This window comes from Sciurus vulgaris (genome assembly GCF_902686455.1).
Source record: "Sciurus vulgaris genome assembly, chromosome: 12".
In the NCBI taxonomy this organism is placed as follows: domain Eukaryota; kingdom Metazoa; phylum Chordata; class Mammalia; order Rodentia; family Sciuridae; genus Sciurus; species Sciurus vulgaris.
In genome coordinates this window covers 33,377,485-33,395,919 of record NC_136473.1, presented here as the reverse complement: position 1 = coordinate 33,395,919, position 18,435 = coordinate 33,377,485, and the positions used below count along the sequence as shown (strand labels likewise).

The 18,435-nt window shown below is 36.5% G+C and overlaps 2 long non-coding RNA genes across 9 annotated transcripts in view; one reads left to right on the top strand and one right to left on the bottom strand.

The window, feature by feature from the left end:
- The window catches only part of LOC306642443, a 53,218-nt gene extending 36,061 nt beyond the window's left edge, over positions 1-17,157 (top strand). For 3 of the 8 annotated variants that reach the window (XR_013758516.1, XR_013758517.1, XR_013758518.1), the window contains exon 4: positions 16,440-17,156. This is a non-coding gene — a long non-coding RNA (uncharacterized lncRNA). Of the gene's footprint in view, positions 1-16,439 lie in introns of all 8 variants that reach the window. The other 5 variants (XR_013758514.1, XR_013758515.1, XR_013758520.1 and 2 more) reach the window with 3 other exon arrangements.
- LOC306642451 lies at positions 6,177-9,057 on the bottom strand. The gene is made up of 2 exons (XR_013758531.1): positions 7,255-9,057; positions 6,177-6,542 (listed from the first exon to the last, which is right to left on the bottom strand). It is a non-coding gene; the product is annotated as an uncharacterized lncRNA (long non-coding RNA).
- Positions 17,158-18,435: the final 1,278 nt, after the last annotated feature.

Below are 18,435 nucleotides of genomic sequence, written 5' to 3'. Positions count from 1 at the left end.
AAGTCCTGAGGGATGGGGTCAGGGAAGCAGGGCATGCAGCTATCTTGAAGAATGAGCACTCTGGGCTGTAAAGAAGAGTTGCTGTGGCTTTGGAGGCCTGGTGGAGGGGGCAATCACTGGAATATTAGAGGAGGACAGGCTGGCCATGGTGGCTGGATCATAGTGAGCAAGGGGAAAAGGCAAAGGAAGTTAAACCCATTCCGTAGCATGGGCAGATCAAACAAGGCCCATGGATCTGTGTTGAGATCCTGCAATGAAACCTTTTCAGTGTCACTTAATGGTATGTTATCTGTTTAAATACTAAGTACTTTTTATTTTTCTGTAGTATTGTCATATGCATCAGTTACAATGCTGTTAAATTGGGAATGTCCAAAGAGTTGTGAAAATTGACTGCTGTACTTTGTGTCCTGTATCTGGTCTGCCTGTCAGCCAGGGGGAGCAATGTGATAGGCAAGAGACATAACCTTTAGTCTTCATCCTGCCACCAACTGCTTGTGTTAGGAACCTGCGGCTTCTCATCTCTAAAATACAGAGGATGGGTGAGATCAGTGGTTTTCAGATTCTGATTCATAGAGTGTTGGGAACTCCTAAAGGCCCTTTTAATTTTTCAAAATATTTATTTGTTTTTTATACTCGGGATTGAACCCAGGGGCACTTTACCACTGAGCTATATCCCCAGTCCTTTTTATTTTTTATTTTGAGGCAGGGTTGTTGAGGTTGGCCTCAAACTTGGAATCCTCCTGCTTCAGCCTTAAAAGTCACTGGGATTATAGGTGTGCATCACCATTCCCAGCTTTATTTTTATATTTAAGTTTTTAAATTTGCATTCAGGTTTCACTTAGAAGAAAGTACCCCTTGGCTTAAACAAAATGCTCAGTGTGAAGAATTTGTAGTCTCATAGAATTTCAAATGACAGCATCTCTTCAGAATCCATTATTACCGTGCTCTCGATTGAGTGTTATTTGTATTCTTTCATTGAAATCAGAAGGTAATATGTCAACAGATAAGGCTTTTGAGATCCTATCCTTCAAGATGGAGGTGGCCTCCATCATGAACAAATTTTAACTAAGTGACCAATATAAATAAAAGTCTTAGCCAGTACTCCTAGAACAATAGTATAGAGATTAGCACTGAGAAAAATAGTTATGGTTGATGTGCAGAGAAGGACTATTCCAGTTTTTCAAAATAATGAATGACATGAGTGTTTGTCATATGTGTGCTATATGCTGAATATAGTCTTATTCTCATAATCCATTAATATATTTGGAAGAAAGACTAGATATTTTTAGTGCTATAGTTAAAGATATATTTTAGTGAAGATTTTAATTTTTTGACTGAGGATTTTTGTTTTTTTTAAGATATGAACTGCTTGCTTCCTTTCCAATCTAGACTCTCAATCTGCTATTTTGGAAACTCCAAAAAAAAGTTCAGATGCTGCCTAGCAGGTAAGGAGATCTTATTAGGATATCAAATCCTCATCTCTTATTTATCTTAAAATCATGACAAGCTGTGTGATTTATCTTCCAATCTGCCCTACTGGCTAAGTTACCCTTATTTCCCTAAACCTTTAGGGGGACCAGTCAGGCAGAAGGGAATATTTTCTTCCATTTGTATTTTAGATGGAAATTGGCCTTGAAGCGGAACTGAGTACAAGCTTTTCAGAAGCTACATCATTTTATATCCAGCCAAAGGTCTGGACCCAACAACAGCTGTCTTCAGCAGAAAATCTGGCCACTGAACTATTTGTTGTATATTTGTTGTAGGAGACTTCTGGGCTGAGATTGGCCTGGCTGAATAGTTTCATGGATACTTTCTTTAAAAAGTATTTCAGAGTCTTTCTAAAATCAAATAAGGCTTTTTCCCCTCCTCTGGTGCTGGAAGTGGAATTTAGGTCCTTGTCTGTGCTAAGTAAGCAATCTACCACGAGCTATATCCCCAGCCCCTAAGATTTTTAAATTGCTTTGGTGGATAAAACAATAGTGTCTGTTTAAATCCATGGAGACTTTTTTCTGTTACAGAAGCAGCTAAAAATTCTTTTTTTTCTTTCTTGTGCTTAAATGGACTTATTAAAAAAAAAAAAAAAAAAAGTCCAGGAAGGTAATGTTTTTGTGGAACAATAATTGTGGATAGCAATTGATATTTTGGATATAAAATCTTTTTTTTGGGGCGGGTAACTGGGGATTGAACTCAGAGGCACTCAAACACTGAGCCATATCCCCAGCTCTATTTTGTATTTTATTTAGGGGTAGAATCTCACTGGGTTGCTTAGCGCCTCACTATTGCTGAGACTGGCTTTGAACTCTCAATCCTCCTGTCTCAGCCTCCAGAGCCACTGGGATTACAGGCATGTGTCCCCGTGCCCAGCTTGGATATAAAGTCTTTTGTTTAATTTATTTATACTTTTGTCCAAGTATGCTTCTGGAAATAACTTAGTGCTGTTAGAAACCAACAGTAAAGGGAATGTGTGTTCTGTTCTCTTGAGTGTGGTCTAGCAGAGAAAAAGAGGACTCATACCTGGGTTCTACACCCAGATCTGTTTCTGGTTAGTATGTGATGACATATGTAGAGGAAGGAAGGGGATTGAGAGGGAGGGAGGAAGGATGGGATAAGGGAAAAATAGTGGAATGAATCTGATCTAACTTTCCTGCGTACATATATGAATACCCCAGTGAATCTCAACATTATGTATATCTACAAGACACTAAATTAAAAATAAAATAAATGTAAGTAAATAACAAAGATCAGTAGAAAAGAGAATAGGAGGAAGGAGGGTAAGGCTAAGGGCAAGTACTAGGGACTGATATTCCTGTTTTCATAATTATGGATATGATATTCCATGTATTTATAATTTTTAAAAATGAATCCTAGTGTTATGTGTAACCAAGGTGGACTAATAAAAAATAAAGAAAAAAATTTTAAAAAGCATAAACTAACTTCCCACTTGAAAAAGAAGCCTTGCACCATACATGAATGTCATGCACCCCCTGGTGGAGAAATGGGGCATAACATTAACTGAGAAAATACTTCTTGGTTGCTGCACAAAAATGCAATAGATGGACTATTATCATTAAAAGCAAATCTGCTCTTAAGGGTAGTGTTAAAAAAAGGAAGTTTTCTCAGCTTACATTTTTGTCATAGGTGGGACCTACATCACCCGAGGGGCACTTGGAGTGGCATGGAGGGCTTAGCTTATTTAATTAGCCACAATGACTAACCAACAGTAAATCAGATAAAGCTAAAAAGAAGGAAAAGAGAAATAGTAAATTCAATAACAATTAAGAAAAAGAATGCCTTTTTGTGTTAAGGGCAGGCATGGTTAAATTATTATCTGAAAGAAAATGTTAAATTATTCTAAATTTTATGTTGAAGGAATATTTGGCAGAATTATTTGTTGTATATCATACTGCCAAAGAGAACCTGGACAAGAACTATTCTGTAATAACAACCATGATAAAATGTACAACACTGTTCTCTATATTAAGATTATAGTTATAATATCTTAAGATACACATTCATGTAAAATTATTTATTATTTGTTTTTGGAACTGGGGTCTGAATCCAGGGTCACTTTATCCCTAAGATACATTATCTATCTATCTATCTATCTATCTATCTATCTATCTATCTATCTATCTATCTATCTATCTATCATCTATCTATCATCTATCTATACATACATACCAGGGATGAACCAGGGGCACTTAATCTCTGAACCACATTCCCAGCCCTTTTTAATATTTTGTTTAGAGACAGTCTCACTAAGTTCCCGAGGCTGTCTTTAAACTTGAAATTCTCCTGCCTCAGCCTCCCAGGCTGCTGGGCAATAAAGGCATGGTTCACGTCACCTGACCCCATCCCTTTTTATTTTAATTGATTTTTAAAATTTTGAGTCAGGGTCTCGCTAAATTGCTTAGGACCTTGCTGAATTACTGAGACTGGCCTTGAACCTGGGATCCTTCTGCCTCAGCTTCCTGAGTTGCTGGGATTACAGGCACTTGTTACTGCACCTGGCTCGTGTAAAATTATTTCACGATTTTCTGTTTTCTTTGAGCTATGGACTATGGTAAATTATATTGCAATAAGAAGAAAATCTGGTGGACTGGGGGGTTTAAAAACAGAGACTTAAGGGCGAAATAGATCAAATAAGTATTCTTTCTTTGATAATGAGGTGTCTAGAAGTCAGGAAATATGATAAATTAATTGAGAGGTAATAATCTTTGGAAGCAGTTAAGATTAAGAACACAACAATAACATGACTAACTTCTGGAAACATTAACTCCTTGTTATAATTGTTTTTAATGGACTGGCTTGTTTCTTAAATGATGTATGTTTCACAGGAGCCTAAGTGACTGACCATAAAGTGGATACAAGGAACTAGAATTATCAACCTACTGTGTAAGTACATTAGTACTTACTGTATTATATATTAGTAGTTTTACTGTATTATATATTGTGTAATCCTCACAATAATTCATTAAAACAATTGTTATAATTCACATTTCACTGATACAGAGAAGTGGTTTATAGGAGGTTAACAGTAATTTGCCTAAAGCCACAAAATTGATGAGGGGAAAAAACCAAGATTAGAGCATATGCATTTGGTTCTATATCTGTACAATGATAAGAATTCATACTTTTACATGGGTAATCATCCTTGTTTGTTTGGAGGTACAGAGAATTTCTATTTTTTTTGTCTTTCATACTAACTCTTTCTCACCCATGTGGGCCATATGGAAAAAGTGAGGAAATACCATTTGAAAGTAATTGCTATAGAAGATCATAATGAGCTAAAATGTGTGTGTTTGTCTATCCTGCATATACATTACATATACATATATATATTATGGTGAATAAATGTCTTATATAAACCTGGTATATCTTATGTGTAGAAATATGAAAAAGAGAACATTGATGACAAGTATATTTATAAATATATTTTTATACTGATTTAGAATATTTTATTTGGTAGTTTTTAGCATTTCAAAGTAGTTTAATTTCACAAAATATAAATTTCTGACTTGGGACAAGCTCTATAGCTACTTAGTGCATCTAAGTTCTTCAGAACAACTTGTTCAGTGCAATTTCTTTAAGTTTTATTGTAAGAGGCAATTTATAATTATACATATTTGTGAGGTAAAAAATAATGTCGATTTGTGAATGTAAGAAGAAAAAATTATATCAAGCTAATTAATATAGCCATGATCTCAAATAATTTTTTTGTGGTAAGAATATTAGAAATGTAGTCTCTTAGCACTCACTCTCTCTATATATTCTTTTTTTTTTTTTGGCGGGGAAGGGTATGGCGGTTACCAGGGATCGAACCCAGGTGTGCTTAACTACTGAGCCACATCTCCAAGCCATTTTTTATATTTAATTTAGAGACAGGGGTTCACTAAGTTTCTTAGGGCCTTGCTGAGTTGCTGAGACTGGCTTTGAACTCTCTATCCGAGCTGCTGGGATTCCAGGCATGTGCTACTTCTTAGCAATTTTTAAATGTCCAATATATTTACTATATTTTTCATACTGTTTAATGTTTCTAAGAAGATCTTATTCCTCCTGTTTAACTGAGCCTTTGTACTCTCTGATCATCTTCTTCATATTATCCCTACAACTCTGTCCTGGTGACTACCATTCTTCTTTCTGCTTTTTTTGAGTTCCGCGATTCCACAAATAAAAAATAAACATGCAGTATTTTTCTTTTTGTGCCTGGCTTATTTCATATACTTAGCATAATGTTGTTCAGTTCCATCCATGTTGTTTTAAATGAAAAAAATTCTTTGAAGACTGTGTATTCATTGTGTATATGTACCACATTTTCTTTTTCCATTCTTTGGTGGGCATTTAGGTTGATTCTTTTACCTTGCTATTGTGAACAGAGTTGCAATGGACATGGATATACATATCTCCTCAACATGGTGATTTCAAATCTTTTAGGTATATAAACAAAAGTAGGACTTCTGGATCATACAGTAATTCTATTTCTATTTTTTTTTTTTTTTTTTGCTTTTGTTTCTGTTTTGTGGTGTTTGGGATTGAAACCACAACCTGGGCACTTGCTAGGCAAACATTCCACCATTGACACCATCAGCCCTATTTTTTGTTTTATTGAGGAACATCCATTCAAGTTTTCCACAATGGTTGTACTAATTTACATACCCTCCAACAGTATACAAGAGTTCCCTTTTTTCTGCATCCTTACCATCAGCTTTTTTCGTTTTTGTTTTTAAATTCGTAACCATTCTGACAGCTGTGAAATGATATACATTGTGGTTTAAGTTTGCATTTCTCTAATGATGAGTGATGTTTTGATAAATTTGCTGGCCTTGGACTGGAGATATAGCTCAGTTGGTAGAGTGTTTGCCTTGCAAGCACAAGGCCCTGGTTTCAATCCCCAGCGCCCCCCTGCCCCCCCCCCCCCAATTTTTTTTTTTTTGCTGGCCTTTTGTATGTCTTTTGAGAAAAAGGTCCCTTGACCATTGTTTTAGCTGGATTTTTTTTTTCTTTCTATAAAGTTCCTTTCCATATTTTGGCTAATATATACTCTGTTCTTGATGTCAGAATTTGTATCACTTCATAATATGTATCTGTTGCAAATTTGTTAACTATAATTGTTATTAATAGTTATAGCTTTTAATAATCATGCCATGGATAAAGTTACATACTGTCATTATAAACTTGGAGGGTTCTGATTATGGCTGTGTATTATATCTCTCAGTTTTCTGATTTTTGTATGATTTATGTTACTAATTAACACAATTTTATTTCATCTTAACAAAGTCCTTTTGACAGTTCCTGTAGGGGAGGTCAGTGGTTATCAACTTCTTAGTTATTTTTCCTTCATTTGCAAAAGACAGTTTTCCAAGTGAAAGTGTGTGTTGTTATTTTTGTTTTATAAAATTGGATGCAGCAGTGTTTGGGGCATAAATACATAATATCATTTTATCTTGTTAGATTGTTCACTATCCCAATGTATATTGACCTTCTTTATTTCTTCTGACTTAATTTTGACTTGAAGTCTGCTTCGAAGAATATGAGAATAGTCATGTGCTCACTTTCATAGTCTTTGCATGAAACATTTTCCCTCTGTTCACTTTTAGCCTATAGATGTTTTTACTTATGAAATGTTTCTTTCAGAAAAGATACACTTGGGTCTTTTAAAAAAAATTCAGGCTGCAAGTCTGTCTTTTTTTATTTTTTAAGATATAGAGGGTAGTACTGTGTTATTTTAACGTACTGTACATACATGGGTGCAACCCATTACAATTTTGATCACATTCTTTTGGTTGAACATGATGTGGAGTAACACTGGCAGTGTTTTCATATATAAGCATAGGAAAGTTATGTCTCATTCATTGTACTGTCTTATTCCCATTCCCCCTCACTTCCCTTCATTCCCCTTTGTCTACTCTAGTGAACTTCTATATTTCCTCTCCTTCCCCTTTTTTGTTATGGGTTAGCACCCACACATTGGAGAGCATTCTACCTTTGGTTTTGGGTTACTGGCTTACTTCACTTAGCATGATAGTCTCCATTTCCAATCATTTACTAGCAAATGCCAAAATTTAATTCTTTAGCTGAGTAATATTCCATTGTCTATATTTACCACATTTTCCTTATCCATTCATCTGTTGAAGGACACCTAGGTTGGTTCCATAGCTTGGCTGTTGTGAATTGAGCTGCTATAAACATTGATGTTGCTAAGTCACTGTTGAATGCTGATTTTAAGTCTTGAGTATAAACCAAGGAATAGGATAGCTGGGTCAAATGGTGGTTCCATTCCAAGTTGTCTAAGGAATCTCCATACTGCTTTCCAGACTGGTTTCACCAGTTTGCAGTCACACCATAAATGTATAATTGAACCTTTTCCCCACATCCTCACCAACATTTATTGTTACTTGTATTCTTGATAATTGCCCTTCTTATTGGCGCGAGATGGAATCTCAGTGTAGTTTTAGTTTGCATTTCTCTAATTACTAGAGATGTTGAAAAATTTTTTCATATATTTGTTGATTGATTGATTGTATTTCTTCTGTGAAGTGTCTGTTCAGTTCCTCTACCCATTCATTGATTATTTGTTTCTTGGTGTTTTCTTGAGTTCTTCGTATATCCTGGAGATTAATGCTCTATCTGAGGTGAAGGTAGTAAAGACTTTCTCCTTTTTTGTAGGCTCTCTGTTCATGCTCTTGATTGTTTCCTTTGCTGTGAAGAAGCTTTTGGGTTTGATGCCATCCCATTTATTGATTCTTGATTTTACTTTTTTTGCTTTAGGAGTCTTATTGAGGAAGTCTGTTCCTGAGCTGATATGATGGAGAGTTGGCCTATTTTTTCTTCTAGTAGTTTGACCCAGCTATCCCACTCCTTGGTTTATACCCAAAAAACTTAAAATCAGCATACAACAGTGACTTAGCAACATCAATGTTTATAGCAGCTCAGTTCACAATAGCCAGTCTCTGGCCTAATGCCAGGGTCCTTCTAGTATCCACTTGGAGTTGAGTTTTGTGCAGGCTAAGATATAGGGGTTCAATTTAATCTACTACATAGGGATTTCCAGTTTTCCTTGCACCATTTGTTTAAGAGGCTGTCTTTTTCTTCAACGTATTTTTTATGGCACCTTTGTCTAGTATGAGATAACTGTATTAATGTGGGTATGTCATTGTGTCTTCCATTATGTTCCATTGGTCTTCAATTCTGTTTTTATGCCAATACCATGATTTTTGTTACTCTAGTTCTGTAATATAATTAAGGTCTGGCATTGTGATGCCTCTTGCATTACTTTTATCACTAAGGATTGCTTTGGCTACTATGAACTTCTTATTTTTCCAAATGAATTTCATGACTGCTTTTTCTATGTTTGTGAATAACATCATCGAAATTTTAATGGGAATTGTATTAATTCTGCTTGGTGCTTTTGATAGTATGGCCATTTTAACAATATTAATTCTCCCTATCCAAGAACATGAGAGGCCTTTCCATTTTCTAAAGTCTTATTTAATTTCTTTCTTTAATGTTCCATAGTTTTCATTGTAGATTTATTTTACCTCTTTTTTTTTTTTTTGTTTGATTTCCAAGATTTTTTTGTTTGTTTTTGTTTTGATTTTGAGGCCTTATTCTGTTTTGATTTGTTTGCTTTGGTCCTGGAGATTAAATCCAGGGGCACTTTACCACTAATATACATTCCCATTTCTTTTTTTTTTTTATTTATTTATTTTTTATTTTGAGACATATTCTTTTTAAGTTGCTGAAGGTCCCATTTAGTTACTGAGGCTGACTTTGAATTTGCAATACTCCTGCCTTAGTCTCCCAAGTCACTGGAATTGCAAGTATACACCGCTGTGCCTAGCAGATTCCTGTATTCTTTGTGTTAAAAGCATTGGTGAAATTTAAGTGGGGTTGGTTTTGTGTGGTACAGTGTGTGCTGTATCTTAGCTTGGTTGGGTGTGTAGTTCAACCACAGATCCTTGACCCCAGAAACTTGAAAAGCCATGCTGGATCCGTAGCACCTCACATGGAAAGGGCAAATGAACAACAGCAATGACAACAAACTACACTGAATCAGATACCCGGAGTAAACACCAGGTACCAACAGTAACATACAAAGCACTAGCAACCACCACAACAGGAATGATATGGAGCAAAATTGTATAAACAGTTTTAAAGCACATTAAATATCCAGTTTAATTAAAAGAGAAGAAATTAGGAAGGGAAGGCACAAGAAGGTTTAGAGGAGTTAGAGTGAAAATAGAAAGCAGAAGAGAAGTAGAAAGAAAAATGAATAAGATAAAATTTTAATATGTATACATACAGAGAGCAAGAAAATTTGCCTATTAGAAGAAAACAAAGAATAACCAAAATAAACACCACAAAAAAAATGGAAAACCCTTCAAAATACACGAACCCCCCCCAAATAAAAAGGCTAATAAAAAGAGAAGTAATCACCAAAAAGAAAAGGAAAAAGGAAAAAAAAAATGTGTGTGTATATATATGCAGGAACCAATCAGCAAAAAAAAAAAAAAAAAATAATAATAATCTTAATGAAATAATTATCTTCACTGATGTGGTCAAAACTGTGAACAAGAATGAATATTTACTACCTATGCCATTCTACACTTCTGTGTTTGGTTTTTATATCTCTATGACCAAAATACCTGACAAGAACAACTTGGAGGAGGAAAAGTTTATTTTGGTTCATGATTTTGGAGGTTCAGTCCAGGATTGGTTGACTCCTTTGCTCTGGGACTGAAGGGAGAGAGAACATCATGGTGGAAGCATGCAGTAGAAGATCATGGCAGCCAAGAAACAGAGAGAAAGGAGAAAGGACTGCATGGAAGAGCAACCCTTCTAGGGTACACCCCCAGTTATCCACCTCCTCCAGCCATAATCCACCTGCTTGTAGTTCCAAACTGCGATGGACTGATTAAGTTGTATCCTTCATAATCTGATCGTTTTACCTCTGGATATTTCTCCATTAACAGAGGAAGTTTTTGGAGACACCTCATATCCAATCTATAACAACTTCTTTCCATTTCTTCTTGGGTTATGTACCCCTTAGGGTTGTTAAACCCTTTTTCCTTTTATTTTGCTCACCAGACTGCCAGCTGGAGTGGCCTGGGATCAAAGTTGATTGAAATGACTCTTAGATTCCTTGCTCACTACTGCACAGTAGCTAATAATGAGATGTACCATCTATTGGAGTTTACTTTGGACAGATTATATCAGTGCACTCCCAGGTTAAAGGTGGAATTCTAAACGGGATGTTCGAGCAACTGATGCCAAGTGTGATGGAAATGTTCTTGGGTGGAATATACTCCAGATTATATTGACCTGTAGGAACTGACCAGTACCTGTCTCTTCTGCCCATCTGGATGTTTGGTGCCTCCTGAGAATCCTACTTATAGCATGGAGTAACCAACTGCCCTGGGTGGAGGGGTTCCTATCTACTCTACCACACACGCATGACTATGGCCTTCTCGGGCTCAATTACTACATGCAGTCATGTATTGTTTTAGTTTCCTGACCCTTTCCAGGTAGTCACAGAGTTACCAGACTCAAGGGGAAAGCAGCTGTACTCCCATCTCTGACCCAGATTCCATTCTGTATAGTCTTCTCTGTGCCTCTTTCACTGACATTTTACATGGGCTGCTCTGAGCCTCATAGTAGGTACTGGCCAGGACTACATCACAGTATTTACTGTAGTCTCTACTGTTCCCTGAGTAGCTGTTCTCCAACTACTTCAATGTCCATAGAGAAACTGTAAAATAAAGCCTATTGCTGCTTTACTATCTTAGCCCCACCTCCCAATTATTTCTTTAAGTATGCTTTTTCTCCCCTTTTCTCATGTTTTTGGATTCCTGTTATTCATTGGTTAAGTCTCTTGATTGAGTCTCACAACTCCTGTGGGATTTCTTCTTTATGCTCCTCTGATTGGATGATTGAAAATGTCTTCAAGTTCACTGATTCTTCAGTTCAATTTAGCCTGCTGCGTAGCTCTGTATTGCATTTTAGAATTTAGTCATTGTATTGTTCACCTCTTGGATTTGCTTTATAAATTTCTATTTCTTTTTCATACTGTCTTGTTTTTGTGTTTTCTAAATCTTATTTAAATTTTTATCTGTCTTATAGTTCACTACACTGGAAGAAAATAATTCTGAAAATTTTGCCTATCATTTCATAGATTTTCCTTTCTTTAGGATGCATTGTTGGAGATTTGTTTAGTCTGTTTTTCTTTCTTTTTTTTTTTCCTCGAAGGTGTCAAACTTTCCTGAGTCTTTGCAATATGTGTCCTTGCATTGGTGTTTGTGCATTTGAGGAGACAGCCACGTTTTTCAACTTTTACAGTGTTCTTTAGCAGGGGTAAACCCTCACTGTTTAGTCTAGCTTGTGATTCTCATGGGCTAGCTGGTAATGATCTTGGGCAGGCAGAGCTTGCTTTCAGCTTTCTAGATGGCTATGTTGCTGCCTTTGCTCGCAGATAAGCTCAGGCAGCTGTTTAGACTTTCCAATCAAAGTGGGTTGTTGGATGTGCATTGCAGTCACTTCAGATGGACCAGGCCACAGGGTATGTTCCTTAGGCAGATGACACCACTACTTTTGTTTAGCAATTAGAAAGGGTTATATGAGGGGCCCTGGTGTTAGATGGAATGGCTGATCAGGATAAGTGGGACCAGCTGCTATGTTCAGTAGAAATACATAGTTGAGGTTTGCTTCCATGCCTCAGTTGGGCCTCGGTGCACATTCTGAGGCTTGACTGGGCCCATTTTAAACTCCCATGTGCTGCAGAGCTAGCCACTGCTCTTTGCTGTAATTCACTACGGTGGTTGTCTTCCTCTCTTAGACTTAGATTTAGGGTTCAAGGCTGCTTCTGGAGGCAAGCCAGGTGAACTTCTACCACTTTGGGGGCAACCAGCACAACTTTGCAGAACTGTACTGTTAGATACCTCTGTTTGAGTGCTTCCCCTGTCAGGTACAAAGAGTTACTGCCAAGATCTGCCTTCTAGTTGCTGTGGTCTCTGCCTCCTTGCTTTGTTTATACCTGATCTCATCTAGTTTGTGCCATTTTCCCCCTGCATTCCCCATGTGATGAGACCAGAGTAGAATTCCTAGGAAGCATCTTGGAATGCTGGGGAAATTGGATGTTCACCTCTTGTTGTTTTCCCTCTGTAGAAACTAGTCCCAAGGGAATCATCTCTATATGATACTATGCTGACCTGGGAGAGAGGGAGAGAAGAGGGTCAGAGACCATTTTTCTTATCTTTTGTATATTTTTTGTTACCCATTCTTTGGACCACACTAGTGACTCATACTTATTCCCAATTTTGAGTGTTTTCATCAAGGTGTTCTTGTTTGTATATGGTTGCTGATTGAATTTAGTGAAGATGGCTACCTCCTATTTTTGCTGTGTTGCTGTCACTACTGTCTACCTTCTTATAATCATACTCCAAGAAAGAACATGTACTCTTTGTTTGGACTAGTATAACAGAATACCACAAACTAGGTGGTTTATAAACAATAGATATTTATATTTCACAGTTTGATATCCTCAGAAGTTTAGTATCAAGGCACTGGACTCTTTGATGTCTGGTAATGGTGCACTTTCTGTTTCATAACCAGAACATAATCTTGCTGTAACCTGAACTCATGCTGTACACAAGTTCTACCACTGAGCTATACATCCAACCTTTTTTTCTTTTTTTTTAATTCTTAAGTTTTTCTAATTAGTTATACTTGACAGAATGATTTATGCACATTGATACGTAAATGGGTTACAATTTCTCCTTTGTCTCATACATGTTGTAGTGTCATATCAGTCATGTAGTCACATATGTACATAAGGTGATAATGTCTGTTTCATTCTACTATCATTCCTATCCCCATATCCCCTCCCCTCCCATCACTCCCCTCTGCTTAATATAAAGTAACTCTCTTCTTTCCTAGCACTGCCCTCTATTGTGAATTAGCATCTGTATAGCAGAGAAAAGATTTGACTTTTGGTTTATTGTGATTGGCTTATTTCACTTAGCATGATATTCTCCAACTCATTTATTTACTGGCAAAGGCCATAATTTCATTCTTCTTTATAGCTGAGTTATATTCCATTGTGCATATGTACCACATTTTCTTTATCCATTCATCTGTTGAAGGACATCTACGTTGGTTCCATAGTTTAACTATTGTGAATTGAGCTACTATAGACATTGATGTGACTGAGTCACTGTAGTATGATGATTTTAAGTCCTTTGGATAAATTCTGAGGAGGGGGATAGCTGGGTCAAATGGTGGTTCCATTCCAAATTTTCTGAGAAATATCTGTAGTGCTTTCCATAGTGATTGCACCAATTTGCAGCCCCACCAGCAATGTGTGAGTATTCCTTTTCCCTCACATCCTCACCAACATTTATTGTTGCTGTATTCTTGATAATTCCCAGCTATTTACTTATTTTTATATCAAAGCAAGAACCAGTGAATGGAATGGATTCAAACTAAAATGCTTTTTCTCAGCAAAGGATACAATCAATAATGTGAAAAGAGAGCCTACAGAGTGGGAGAAAATCTTTTCCACATGCACTTCAGATACAGCACTAATCTCCAAAATTTATGAAGAACTTACAAAACTTTACACCAAAAATACAAAGAACCCAATCAATAAATGGGCCAAGGAACTGGACAGATACTTTACAGAAGAAGATATACAGGCAATTAATAAATATATGAAAAAGGGTTCAACATCTAGTAATTAAAGAAATGCAAATTAAAACAACTCTATGATTTCATCTTACTCCAATTAGAATGACTATAATCAAGAACACAAATAATAACAGATGTTGGCATGAATGTGGGGAAAAGGGCACACTTTTACATTACTGGTGGTGTTGCAAATTGGTGCAGCCACTCTGGAAAGCAGCGTGAAGATTCCCCAGCCCTTTTTTATATTTTACTTTGAGACAGGGTCTCACTGTGTTGCTTCAGAGCCTTGCAAAGTTGATGAGGCTGACTTTGAACTTGCAATCCTCATAGCTCAGCTTCTCAAGTGCTGGGATTATAGGTATGTGCCTCCACACTTGGCTTTTTGTTTCATATTTTTTAAAATTCATTTTGATTTTGATTTTGGACAGTGTTCTTTAAAGATGCAGTAAACAGTCTGAAACTTGCCACCCAAAGCACTTAAGGGTGAGGGTGGTGGAGGAGAATTGAATTGTAAGCTAGATAGGAAAATTATGCCAGACCCTGCTTTTTCAGAGTCTGCTCCATGGATACCCAGGGATTACTGTAGTCTTTTCCATGAGAGCAGCAAGGTCAAATCCATTCTCATAACAACACTGAGATCTTGTTTGACTCTTAAGTGGTAAAGACATTTGCACTGATTGTAGAAAAGCCGTGAGTCTTGACTCTCTCCCCAAGGCTTATGAGTAAATGGTTTGGTTCCCAAAGTTGTACTTTTGGAAAATGGTGATGGAGCCTTGAAAAATGGGGCCTAGTGGAAGGTCCTAAGGTCATGGGGGCATGCCCTTGAGGAGGATTGTAAGACTGACTCCTTCCTCACTCTGCTTTGTTTCCTATCCATGAAGTGAGTGGTTTTGCTCGACTACGTACTTTGCCATCATGTGCCGCCACAGGCCTCAAATAGTGGAGCCAATCAGTCATAGATAACCTCTAAAACAGTGATCCAAAATAAACCTTTTTTCTTTGTAAGTTGATTATCTCAGGTTTTGGTGATAGTAATGGAAAACTGACTAACATGGCAATGGTAGGTTAAACGCCTGGCACCTCAACATAAATCAAAGTGATAACTCCAAATCAAGTTGTCATTGTAATTCTTCACTGCTGTTCACTCACAGGGAAAAAGCCAGTTTCTGTGAAGGGCCCATCAGAATTACTCATTTTATGAAAACTCCACACTTGAGTGCATTTTTGTAATATTCTCTGTAACAACGTGGACAGTACATATGAAGTGTTTTTACAAATAGCAAAATACAATAGCTGTTTTTATATAAAAGCACGTGTTAAAGTTGTTATTCAAACTTACATTGTCTTCAATAAATACCATTTGTATTTGAAAACATGACTATTAAACTGTGGTTATGCGTGCCTTGATGTTTGCCAGACATTTTCTTGAACAAAGTAATTGTTACTTCAAGAGGGGGAAAACAAAAACAAAAACAAAAAAAAAAACACAGTATTTGTTGCCAAAGATAAAATTCAAGTTCTGAAGCAAAAATTAGATGTTTTGAAATCTTATGTTTCCCCTCCGTGAGATTGACAGTTTCTTTATTATGTAAGGCTTGATGATATTAGAGGTGATATTTTAAAAGAACTGATTTTGTTTATTGTATTTTAAAACTTTGGAGCCTCTGTATGTTTCTCAGCAAACCAACATTTTGCAAATGATCATTCCAATTGTAGGAGAGAATACATTTTTATGTAACACAGTATAAAATATTAATTGACAACAGTTTTATATTCCACATTTCAAGGAACTTAATGTAGCAAACAAAACTTAAGTAACATTCACCCTTTTAACTACCTGCCTGCGTGAAGCTGGATTTTCTTTCTAAGCTTCTTTCAAATGACAAGTCACAAGAAATGGAATGCAAAATCAGATAAAAGTCCCAGATATTAGACCAGATACTAAACAATTGTAAAACATTGCTATTCCCTTAAAGTATAATTTTTAAAAATTATGTATGTTATTTACAGTAATATGTAATAGGTTTTTATGATTATTTGAATAAATTAGATATTTTACACTTTTCTCAGTTTTAATACCTAACATGGTAAATAATGAAAAATATAATCCACAAGTCCCCAAAATTCCTTGGAATCTTACATAGTTTTTAGAAGTGAAAGCATCCTGACTCCAAAAAATGGAGAACTGCTAAAGAAAACGGCCTTGTGGTTCTTTGCAACTGAGTTTTTTTTTTTTGTTTGTTTGTTTGTTTGTTTAGGTGCTGATGGAGTTGCTGCTAATTGAACTGTGTCCTGAGCTGAGAACTCATTTAGATCAACTTAAAGCTGCTCAAGTTTGAGACTGCACAAATAAACCACCAGAGAAATGTCTGTAATAATAGACATGAAACGTTTTCCTCTTTTCCACAGAGGGCTTGACTGAGAACCATATTGATTTTTATTTTAGTTACCTCCCTCTAGTTTTATGTGAAATAAGCAGAATTGGGGGGAGGGGTCTTGATGCTGTGGTAGACAACAGAAATCTTAAAAAACCTGTTTATTAATTTTTAAGTAATAAAAATACTTCAAAAGTTCAACAATACTGATTGCAGTACAAATGTTAATATGTGATGAGACCCTAGGAAATATTTTAAATATTTATGAAACGGTTTTGTTTTACAATGAACTATGAATATTGTACAGTTAATTTCCTCACTGAGGATTCTGAACATTCCTATGTTATTTCACGTGTACTGAAGAACATTGTTGTGCAATGCTTTGTGTAAAGTTATTGTGAAACCTCCTTTATTGTCTTTTTTTTGCCAAAGATTTCCCATAGTTTGAAGCATTTGAAGCAATAAAATATAAAAAATTAATCACAGTGCTTTATGTTTAATCTTCTCGGAAAGAGATTGAAACAGGTGGGGCATTTCACATATTTATTTTTCTTATTCATTTTTATTGTAAACAAATGGGATACATCTTGTTTTTCTGTTTGTACATGAAGTAGAGGAATACTGCTTTTGTGATCATACATTTACCTAGGGTAATAGATTTTTATTCATTCTGTTATCCCCCCCGCACCTGCAACTGAGATTTTGTGTTTCTCTGATACTGTTTTAATCTGGTGCTTGCTGAATGAGTTCAGGTGCAAAATTTCTCTGGTCCTTCTTAGGTGTGCCATCACTAGGCTAAGATGATAGGATTTAGATAATCCCTCTGCCCCACAGAACTTTCAGTCTGTCTGTGGGAAAGACATTCATCAGAGATTCACAAAAATAAATGTAAAATCACAATGGCAAGTGGTAACTGCTACTGAGGAAATGTGGTTGGAAAATGGTCTTTGGGTCAGAAAATGATTCGCCAATGAAACAAGATTGAGCATGTGATAAATAAAAAAGTCTGGCACTGAGAAAGCCACCTGTGGAAGGGCATTGTAGAGGAGGGAGGGAGCTGCCATGTCATGTGACCATGGTCCTGCCAAAGAGGCAAGCTGGGCCATGGGGACTTCGGTGAACCGTGTCCAGTATGCTGGTGGCAATCTTTTTTAAGATATTTAGGAGATGCATTGTTTTTCCTCCTTGTCTTCACTGCAGCTTCTCTAAACTTGCTCTCTGTCTTCATTGTACCTTATTTTCATAACTTGATCCCTCCCCCATCTTTCCCCACTGCAGGACCCCTCCCCACTTTATTGTCCTTGCCTGGCTCATTCCTGTTTAATTATAGTCCCTTTTCTTCTGGGTGATTGTTGCATTCCTCACATGGTTCTTCAAAAGCTTTTCCATTCTTCCTTTTTCATCATCTGCTCTAAACCTCCTCACTTTGGGGAGATGATCTCATCTCCAAATTTATTCACAGAGTCAAGGTCATAAACATGAAATTTCTAATTTTTTTTTTTCTGTATCAAAATTCTCTTTGTTCTTCCCTTTTATCCTTGAAAATTAAAAGTGTCCCTTTTTCTCAAAATACCCAAGACTGATATTTATTTTTATTTTGGTATTTAAATTTATTTTTTAAAAATAAATTTGCTTCTGGAGGCTGAGAAGTCCTCCAGATGCACTGGCATCTGGGAAGGGCCTTCCTGGTGCATCATGACATCATCTATCTCTGGCCTCTTCTCCTCTGGCTTCTCTTCTACCTCCCACCTCCTCCTCTTTGACTTGCGATTCCTCTGCAGGATCTGTCCTTGGCTGACTTTTTTCTTTGATCTCCAGAGATCTCTTCTTCTGTGACTCAAAGGTAGCTGATTTCTGATTGTTTATCTTTTGCCTTAGC